General features: G+C 42.5%; 1 protein-coding gene across 1 annotated transcript in view; it reads right to left on the reverse strand.

Annotated features, from left to right (window-relative positions):
• The window catches only part of LOC115269372 (frequenin-2), a 75,195-nt gene that overhangs the window by 15,319 nt on the left and 49,232 nt on the right, over positions 1-10,644 (reverse strand). The gene's annotated exons all lie outside the window — the stretch shown is intronic.

Here is a 10,644-nt window from a genome sequence, read left to right on the forward strand (position 1 = left end):
GAAGGGAAGGAATTTGTTGGTCCTGAGATGAACTAGCCTAGGGCTAAAAATCTCGTTAATACCGATAAAAAAGGAGTATTCCATGGTATTTTTGAAGCGTTCTAGAGTTTTTCAAGGAGTATTATGAGCGATCAATGTGTTTTCAAAGGGCTCCAGAAGGTTTCAGGGGCGTTCCAAGAGACTTCAGGAGAATTTCAGAGTTGTCCCGGGGATTTATGGGCGTTACAGGGGGTCTCAGGGGATGTCATGGGGTTCAGGGGTGCTCACGGCGTGTGTATGGGAAAGGTTTATAACAAAAAAATAGGCATCGTCAAATTTTTCGCTATTCAAAAATAGAGGCTTTCAGCTTTCATTTGCACGGTCCCTCAAAAAAATCCACCGAGGGATCTCGAACAACTTTTTCAAAATACTGTTTTTCCCCATACAAAATAAACGGTTCCAAATTAATCCCTATTTCTACTTAACAAACATACCCAATTTTTGTATGAAAAAGTTCCCCCGATGGAATATTTCGATGTTGGGCTTGAATGAAAGCTAGAAGCGTCAACTTTCACGTAACGTAAAAATTAGCGATGCTTATTTTTGTGTAATAAATTTCTTCTACTAGACACACCGTGTGCTATATGGGTTTTAAAAGAACTTCAGGGGTGTTCGCGCATTTCAGAGCGTTTCAGGTTTTAGAGGTGTTTCTGGAGTATTCAATTGGTCTCAGGGGCGCTCCAAGAGATTTCTGTGACGTTCAATGGTGTTTCAGAGAGTATCAGATTGCAGGGGGTTTCAAGGGGCTTTAGTGGCGTTCCAGCGGATTTCAGGGGCATACCAGGGGTTTTCAAAGGGTTCAGGGATGTTTTAGGGCGTTTCAGGGCATATCAGAAGCCGTCCAGGGCAAGGTAAGTAGAAGGGAGGTAATCCAATATGTCAAATTGCTATATCCGCCATAGTGGAATTGAATTTGACAGCTGGCTGCTTTGTTTTGGTTGCATCAATGAGAGTATCATTATAAGACTCTCATTGAGCTAGCATGCCATGGACATTAGATACACTCCCGTTCAAAAGTTTGGGGTCACCCCCTCAAAAACATGTCATTTTTTTAGGCCCATATCTCCGCCAATTTGCGTCCGATTTCAAAACCCTAGGTTTCATTCAAAAGATAATAAGTCAAAGAAACTTTGAGCATGATTTAAAAGAAACTTTTTCAAAAAATTTTGTATGTAAACTTAACCCAAAGTTGCTAAATTTTCTAAAAAATGAATATAAACTTACGGCAGTGTCGCTGGAAGTTGGGTCGACCAAATTTTAAGATGAGAGCGGTAATATGACCCATTTTCTATTAGCTTTCAACTGCTTTTTACAGAACTTAGCTAAAAAATCTGGAAAAAATGTTATTAAGTAAATTAATCCTTGATGTCATCGACCAAAAGTTTGGGGTCACCCCTCAAAATGCTGTATCGGCCAAAAGTTTGGGGTCACTTTCGTAAAACATGGAAAAGTGATTTGGTGATATCTTCGTCATCTATAGTTCAATTTTAATTATTTTTGGTTCATTTCAAAGATAATTACCGTCAAACGGGGTTACTTGCAACAGCGGTGTAACTTGCAACACGATGACATACACTAAATATGAAGCATTTTATAATAATAATGAAAACTAGTATGCCCTACTATTTCAGTTATAGAGATTATGTGTATCAATGATCGATTTAGTATAAAAATAAGCTTTGTTTCTTTGTTTATGGTTTAGCTACACTGTTAAAACGGGTTGCTCATTTTATGCCATAAAAACAAGTATGAAAATCGTGCTTGACCTCTCCCTTATGGTAAGTGCGATAAGTCTGATGACCTTGCCTGCAGTTAGGGTACCTAATAGTAAGCTTAGCTAAACGATAAAAGTTTGATAAACTTTTCGACTAAGTAATACAAAAAATCATTATTATATTCGACAACCATTATGGGGTAACTTGCAACAGTTGAATTTGATGAAACCTTCTATTGTTTATCTTCATTTCACGATATACTTGACAGAAATAACCGAAATGGATCATTTATTGATGACGTAACGCGTTCATTTTCAAATGACAATTCATTTTTTACATTTTTTGCACGTGACCTTCAAATATTGTTAGGAAATACCACATGTTGAAGTATCATTCATGTTTCATCATGTTAAAAGTTCAATTTTTGTTTATGAACGCTGTAAAGCAATCACCAATATCAATTCTGAACCTAGATGGAGTAAATTATTTCAGTTTAATACCCAAATTAGCGAGTTTGACATTTACAAAGTAGAATAGGTGTGTTTCAATCATGTTAATTTAGCTGAAATTGCCTTACACCACTTCAAACTGAAAACTACTTGAAGATGACTCACTCTACCTTTCCAAGAATTGACAATAATCATTGTTGATATTTTGTAATGAGTGCTAAGTCACGAGAATCATATATATTTTGTGTTTGAGGGACGTGAGACCTGTTGCTAAACGATATACTCTCGCTTGCAATAACTATCAATCCTTTCATGAAAAATTATATGTCAATTGGTTAGTGTACATCTTTTCATGGTATGTTTCATGCATAACATCAACAATTTACAATACGACTAAATACTAGAATGTTAGTGCTGTTTAATGATAGCTAACCAAGCTTCATATCCTATGTTGCAAGTTACCCCACAGATGGGGAAACTTGCAACAAGCATGTATTTCGCACCTCCTGATTAGGTGGCAACGTATTTTGGTAAACCAAGTGCTGCGTAGTATTCTACTCGGGGTAATTAGCGAAGACGATGCTTCACAGGATGTTTTAAATGTTTAGATTTTCAATGATATTGCTTCAAAGTCGAAAAGTGTTGCAAGTTACCCCATTTGACGGTAACTAAATTTACGTTTGATGTCTTCAACTTAACGTATTTAACGATTTTTGTATATAAAAATGTTATGTAAAGTTAGCACATTTTACCACGCTTCAAAAAATGAGGCAACTTTACGTTAAGTTTTAGTATGTAAATTTCAACAAATATGTGTGGTTCAATGTCTATGCAGTAAGTATCATTCATTTTGTTTCAAATAAGCCAAGAAGAATTAAAATTGAATGAAAGATAACAAAGATATCAACAAATCATTTTTCCATGTTTTACGATAGTGACCCCAAACTTTTGGCCGATACAGCATTTTGAGGGGTGACCCCAAACTTTTGGTCGATGACATCAAGGATTAATTTACTTAATAACTTTTTTTCTAGATTTTTTAGCTAAGTTCCGTAAAAGGCAGTTGAAAGCTAATAGAAAATGGGTCATATTACCGCTCTCATCTTAAAATTTGGTCGACCCAACTTCCAGCGACACTGCCGTAAGTTTATATTCATTTTTTAGAAAATTTGGCAACTTTGGGTTATGTTTACATACATTTTTTTCTGAAAAAGTTTCTTTTAAATCATGTTCAAAGTTTCTTTGACTTATTATCTTTTGAATGAAACCTAGGGTTTTGAAGTCGGACGCAAATTGGCGGAGATATGGGCCTAAAAAAATGACATGTTTTTGAGGGGGTGACCCCAAACTTTTGAACGGGAGTGTACATCAAAAGCTGTCACATTTTTTAATGTTTCGAATGATGGCCTCTACGGTGTAGTAATAATGTCCCAAACCGTTGAAAATACGGATAGATTGCAAAAATGTATGCTACACTTCGTGAGGATCAAATTAGTTAAAAATTTGATCAGCAGGGACGCAAACATCTATCCCACACTCTTCATGTTACGAATGCCCCTGTGCAATGATTTCTTGTAGGTTCCCGTTCTGTTCCCTGACGCTCTGTGAAGCGGTATCGGAAGCCTAATCGGGAACAACATTTGACCTGCGACCAGACCAAAATGCAACAATGCCAAGAAGGAAGCAGAAACATGAATTGGAAATGTTTCCTAATGGCACACCAAGTACCTACTGCTGAATTCTTCCATCGTAGCATTTCCTGGTTGATTTCTCGAAACTCCTCTCAAACAGTTTGAATGACCAGTATTCAGGTGGTTACTTGCAAGCTGGTATAAGTAGGAGTTTGAATAAATGCATCCAAAAAGGTCTGTTTCACCAAAAATAATTATATAAAACATAGAAACGAATAAATACTTACTTTCATCATGCCGACTCAAGAGAAAATTTTCACAAACAACCCCTAACAACCCCATAGAAACTCTGTGTAGTGAAAGGAAACATAAACAAACCCATCGGCTAGCCAGGTCGCAAACTCGCCAGCTGTCACTACTTCTTCCCCCGCCATACTGCGCACCCCGCATCCACTGACTGCTGAGATGCTTACACCTTCTATTAAAACACCTTGGTCCAGGGTTTTTTTTTCAAAGGGGTTTCGAGGGTATTCCACGGGATCCATAGCTGAATTTCAGGAGATTTCAGAACCGTTCCAGCGGTTTTCGCGGGGTTTCATTACCTTCTAAGGGTTTCAAGGGGGTGTTCGCACCCACACCGCTCCGGCAGCCACATGGTCAGCAACGTCTTCAACCGATCACAGCAACTCATTCAAATCCCTATATAGGGCACTGCATGAAATTCTCTCCTTCTCTTTCACTCTCACAGAAATTTTGTAAACAACAAGGCCAAGAAACGTCAAAATCCCATACCAAATCAAAACAATGCAGTGCCCTATTTTGTCAAGGCGCCGCACCACACACCACCGCATCGACGTCGTCACCATGGCAGCAGCTTCGGGAAGGTTCCAAACTGCTGTCAAGGCCTATAAAAACCAGCCGTTTCCTAGTGTAGCGATACAGTCCATTTAGACCTTGCCAAGGGTCAACACCAGTGAATAAACGCTAGTATTTATTAAAATAACCGCCATCTTTCTGCTTGAAAGTCCAACCCCCTTCCTGTCATCTACCCCTGACCATTTCCCTTGGGGCAACCAGGCGCCCTTACTTACCTTACCGGTCAGGCTAAGGCCGGGGTGGCCTCTGCTGTACATAGTAGCCGCCTCCATTCCACTCGGTCCATGGCTGTTTGTCTCCAGTTCCGCACTCTGCGTAGGGTCCGCAGATCGTCCTCTACTTGGTCGACCCACCTAGCTCGCTGCGCTCCACGTCTTCTTGTACCGGTCGGATGACTCTCGAGAACCATTTTAGTCGGGTTGCTATCCGACATCCTGATGACGTGACCCGCCCACCGTAGCCTCCCGATTTTCGCGGTATGGACGATGGTTGGTTCTCCCAGCAGCTGATGCAGCTCGTGGTTCATTCGCCTTCTCCAAGTCCCGTCTTCCATCTGCACTCCGCCGTAGATGGTACGCAACACCTTCCGTTCGAAAACTCCAAGGGCGCGTTGGTCCTCTGCACGTAGGGTCCATGTTTCGTGCCCGTAGAGGACGACCGGTCTAATCAACGTTTTGTAGATGGTTAACTTCGTGTTACGGCGAACTTTATTCGATCGTAGAGTTCTGCGGAGTCCAAAGTAGGCACGATTTCCTGCCACAATGCGCCTCTGAATTTCTCTGCTGGTGTCGTTGTCGTCGGTCACCAGTGAGCCCAAGTACACGAATTCTTCAACCGCCTCGACTTCATCACCGTCGATATGAATTCGGGGTGGCGGGCGCGGTAATTCCTCCCTGGAGCCCTTTGCCATCATGTACTTTGTCTTCGACACATTAATGACTAATCCGATTCGCCTGGCTTCACTCTTTAGTCGGATGTACGTTTCCGCCATCGTCTCAAATTTACGAGCAATAATATCAACATCATCGGCGAAACCAAGCAGCTGAACGGATTTCGTGAAAATCGTCCCACTCGTGTTTATCCCCGCTCTTCGTATTACACCCTCCAAAGCAATGTTGAACAGCAAGCACGAAAGACCATCACCTTGCCGTAACCCTCTGCGAGATTCGAAGGGACTCGAGAGTGTCCCTGATACTCGAACTACGCACATCACTCGATCCATCGTCGCCTTGATCAACCGTATCAGTTTATCCGGGAATCCGTATTCGTGCATAATCTGCCATAGCTGTTCTAACCAGGCGCCCTAACAGAGGTTAATAGGAGGTTTCAGAGGATACCAGAAGCATTTCAGGGGGTTTCCAGGGGGATTCAGGGGCGTTACAATGGTGTCCTACGGGATTTCTGGGGGTTTTAGAGATGTTACAGGAAGTTCTAGGGATTTCAAAGGGTTTCAGGAGCGTTCCTGGGCTTTTCAATGCTGGGGTTTTCAATCCTGAAGTTTCAAGGAGGTTTCAAAGGGTTTAGGGGTGTTTCAAGGGCGTTACAAGAGATATCAGTGGCATTCCTGGAGGTCCAGGAGTGATTTAGGGGGTTTCAAGGAGTTTTAGAGGCATTCAGAGTATTTTTTAAAGGGTATCAGGGATGTTCCAGGGGGTCTCATGTGTGTTCCAAGTGGTTTTAAAGCATTTCAGAGGTGTTCCGTGGGATCTGAAGTAGTTTCAGAAGCCAAAAACGTTCAAAGGAGTTTCAAGCGCTTTCATTAGAGTTTCAGTTGCGCTTCAAAAGTGTTCCAGGGAAATTCAGGAGATTTCAGAGCCGTTACATGGTGTTTGTGGTCGTTTTAGTGATTTAGTAGTTTCCAGGAGGTTTCCGGCACATTCCAGGGATCTTTAAGAAGTTTCAGGGTGTTCCAGGGGATTTCAAGGACGTTTCCTCAATCCAACGAATCCTTTCGGAACGCTTCGGAAATTCTCCGAAATGGCTTGATACGCCTCTGAAACCTGTCCGAAACCCTTTTCTGTTAGGTCAGATGCGTTTCATGGCATTACAGGGGGTTTCAAAGTGTTTTTTAGGCGGCCACAAGGCTTTCAGAAGTGAGTTCTACGGGGTTTTCTAATCAGAGGAATTTGAGAGGCTTGCCAAGGCTTTTCAGGACGCTTAAAAGGCGTTCAAAGGCTTCAGGGGCGTTTTTTGGGGGGTTTTTGGAGTTTTGTCAGGAGTTTTGGGGATACTTCTGAGGCATTTCCGTGTGATTCGGGGGATATTCATCAGATTCCAGGAGCGTTGCAGGGAGCTATAGTGGCGTTTTTGGGAATTTCGGAGGGTTTCAGGTGCGCTTTGGGGGGGTCGGGGGGACGTTTCAGAGAGTAGTCGGAAATGCCAGGAGGATTCAGAGGATATTCAACGGATTTGTAAGACGTTACAGGGGAGTTTCAGGGGTTTCGGATGGTCTCAGGTACGTAACCGCGGGTCCGAGGGGGCTTCAGGAAGTTTCGGAGGATTAGCAGGTTTAACCCGTTTGTCCTCAGCTGCGATATAAAAGTTCAAAAAATCGCCAATAGCCCATTTCTCAACAGAATTAGACTAAATTTTGAATTCAAACTCGTACAATACTCTAATTTTAGAAATATACGGTATCAACATTTTCTTGAATTTCTGGACGGAATAAGGCCGGTGGGTCACTGGGTCAAGTCTGGTAAAAATAAGGCCAAGTACGATTTGCACTACTAATACTTTCTTCTTAACGAAGTATTTCATTGGAAGTTTGCATATTCCGTTGCCTATTGATAGTTGAAGTTGCTACAGGTTCGATTTTGAAATCCTTCGATAGTTCTCCTTTGAATTCTTGAGATATTGAACATTCCTGAACCAACCAAGTCTACATTTACGTTTGTTGTTTTCAAATGACATTAAGGCTCAAATAACCATCATTCATTCATCAACAATCATCAATTTTTCAAAAGCAGTTTTCTTCCTCCAAGTCACAAAACCGCTAATGAAAATTATTTCACTGTTATCCAGATGGTGTCCAGAGTGCAGTGATAAATTTTTATTAACATTGGTTGAGATTTCAGCAAGAAAACTGTTTTTGAGTTTTTGCTAAACGATGATGGTTTGTTTCCTCTTAAACACGAGATATGATTTCCTTATTGACCCCATAGGTCATCGGAGACATCTTTAGAACATGTGTTCCACTTGTACTGCTGTTTATATTTCCTGAATCTCTCGATGGATTGTCCAAACCCGTCCTTAGAAAATACAATTACTCGAAATAATCACCACGGATGATTTTCAATTGTTTTTATCGCTCTTAATTGCACCAATACTTGAACATCTGTAAAATGTTTGTTATGTCAACGTACTGCAGACAATTTGAGCAATCTGATTGAAGTCATGCATTGACTTCAGAGAACCGTAGATTGATTAAAATGATAGTTATTTGTACGCGAAAAACAGCGGTTAGCTCCAGAAACCAATACTACACCGAACAGAAGTATGTAAATTCTTCGAATAGATTCCTGAGTATCCGGGATGGCCTGGTTGAAGTCAGGCCTTGAGTTCATTGAGTTGTAGATTAACTGTAATTACATGCTTTACCTATGTGGAGGCTCTGTGCAGTACTTAGACTCATATTTTACCATGTGTCAATAAAAAGGTCTCTAAAAACTATTCCTAGGAAAATTTCATGATCTAAGTGAAGTCATGCCTTGACTTCAGAGAACCATAGACTGACAACAATGATAATTATTTGCACGCGGAAAACAACGGTTAGCTCCAGAAACTATAACTACATTTAACAGGAGTAAGTAAATTCCTCGACTAGATTCCTGAGTACCCGGGATAACCAGGCTGAAGTCAGGCCTTGAGTTCATGGAACTGTTGATAAACCGGAATCACATATTTCATGTATGTGGAAATATTGCGACACTTGCACTCATTTAGATTCGACTCGAATGAATTATTATCACAGTCAATGCACAACCGTTAAACAAAATTAGTTTGATTATTGTGAAATGTCGCTGGGAAATGATGATTTAGTGGATTCTCATATCATCACAGTAGTCTGAACATTAATGAAAATCCCAATATTTTCTTTTGAAAATTAAATCAGAAAATTCATAAGAATCTTATCCTGAAATTATGCAAAAAAAAATGATATGGAGAAATTGTTGGTACCAAAAATTGATAATTATTATTTGTAATTTATAACAGAATATTTCATGTGTTCAAGTAGCAACTTTCAAGGTCCAGTTAAACCAATATAGCCTACTTTTCTTCGCGACAAGGAGTTCTGATCGCAATCAAAGTTCAGCTGCCCTAGCCGGAGTAAACATAAAGCAACAGTTGCGTGACTCGTCTAACTTTGTAGCTTGGTTAGCTTTTCCATCGTCGCGACGTGACACGACATTCCACCCACACTCATTTGCCTAACGCCAACCCACTCAATCGGAAAAACGATGTACCATCGCATTCAAAAGCTTCTCCTGCTGGGGGAGTATCGCCATCAGCGGTCAACCAGCAGAAGCGACCCCGTCCAACAGCAGCAGCAGCAGGTCGACCTGGAAGATGGCGCCGAAGATAGTGTCAGAATTTTGATCGAAAGCCCATTCGCTCAGGTGGATCGGTGTGGCCAGGGCATCCGGGCCGTGCAATTGGGCTTGAGTGCGACGGGCTGGCTGTTTGTGGCGGTCGATGATTTCGTGGCGAACCCGCCACGTGGCGACGTGTGGTGGAGGCCGCCATGTCACGATCCGGAAGTCGACTGTCTCGAGCTGCTGTGCGCCTTGCCGTTGCGGTTCGTGCGGTTGAAGGTGGAACGCCACCGCGGAGGACGGGAAGTGCTGCGAGCAACACTGGTGACAGGCCGTCGGCTGTACTTCGAGTTCGGTGGCGATGGCCTACTGCGACCGCTACTGGTTAACACATGGCGGGACCGGATCCAGGAGCTACGGTGCCAGAAGCATGGCAAGAAGGAGAAAATTAACGACTGCGAAGCGAAGGAAACCATCGTCACCCCCGACGGCAGTAGCAGCAGGAGTGGGGATGAGTCATTGCTCGGGAAACTGCCAGAGCACCTGCGGCTTTTCTTCGAACGAGAACGACAGCGACGGCGGCCACATGACGGTTGCAGTAGCGGCGGCGGAGGTGGCGGCATTAGCTCCTCCAAGGCGTCGACAGATGTGGAATCGTGTATTTACGAGTGGGACCGCCGCCACAGGACGAAGGAAAAACGACGACTGGCGAAACGGATGGCCTGGATTCTGGCACGAAACAATGAAGAAGAAATTCCAAGTCCTTGGCTTTAGTCTGTCTTATGCTGTACCTACCTACCAAGCAAGTGAGTGCGCTACAAGGCGAACGAGTGGCGAGAAATAAATCGTGCAATTAGTGTTATTAAATTTTGTTTACTCATTTGTGTCGCCATTGTTGGGTTTGTCTTGGGGAACTTGATACGGTTCCGTTCATAACCAACGAAGACGACGGTGCAACAGATTGTTTGTGTGTGCTTAGGTGAACTGGGTCGTTAAGGGGGTTAGATGGGAGGAAAATTCAGCTGTACCAGATAGCGGTTTATATTGCAGACTACATCACAAATTGGACTATCACACTTTTTTTGGTATGCCTAAAAAGTGTGATAAAAGTGCACATTTGCCTCGGATCGTCTCGACGTCTTCGGTGCACTTATTCCTCTATTTACAAGGAATAAGTGCACCGAAGACCTCAACTCGATCCGACGTGTCCCTGCGCTGCAATCACACTTTGAAGGTGTGTGCACACTATTGTGTCAGTCCAATTTGGGGTGCAGTCAGCAATATTGTGTATGCACTTCAGTGTTGGATTCCGGAGTCGATTTCACTTCACTTTCAAACAACCGTTTTCGCTTAGGGATGTACGTAGGGTGCCGTTTTGAGCACCCCTTGAACCTAGTTCTGG

The sequence above is a fragment of the Aedes albopictus genome, chromosome 1 (genome assembly GCF_035046485.1).
Source record: "Aedes albopictus strain Foshan chromosome 1, AalbF5, whole genome shotgun sequence".
Lineage (NCBI taxonomy): Eukaryota > Metazoa > Arthropoda > Insecta > Diptera > Culicidae > Aedes > Aedes albopictus.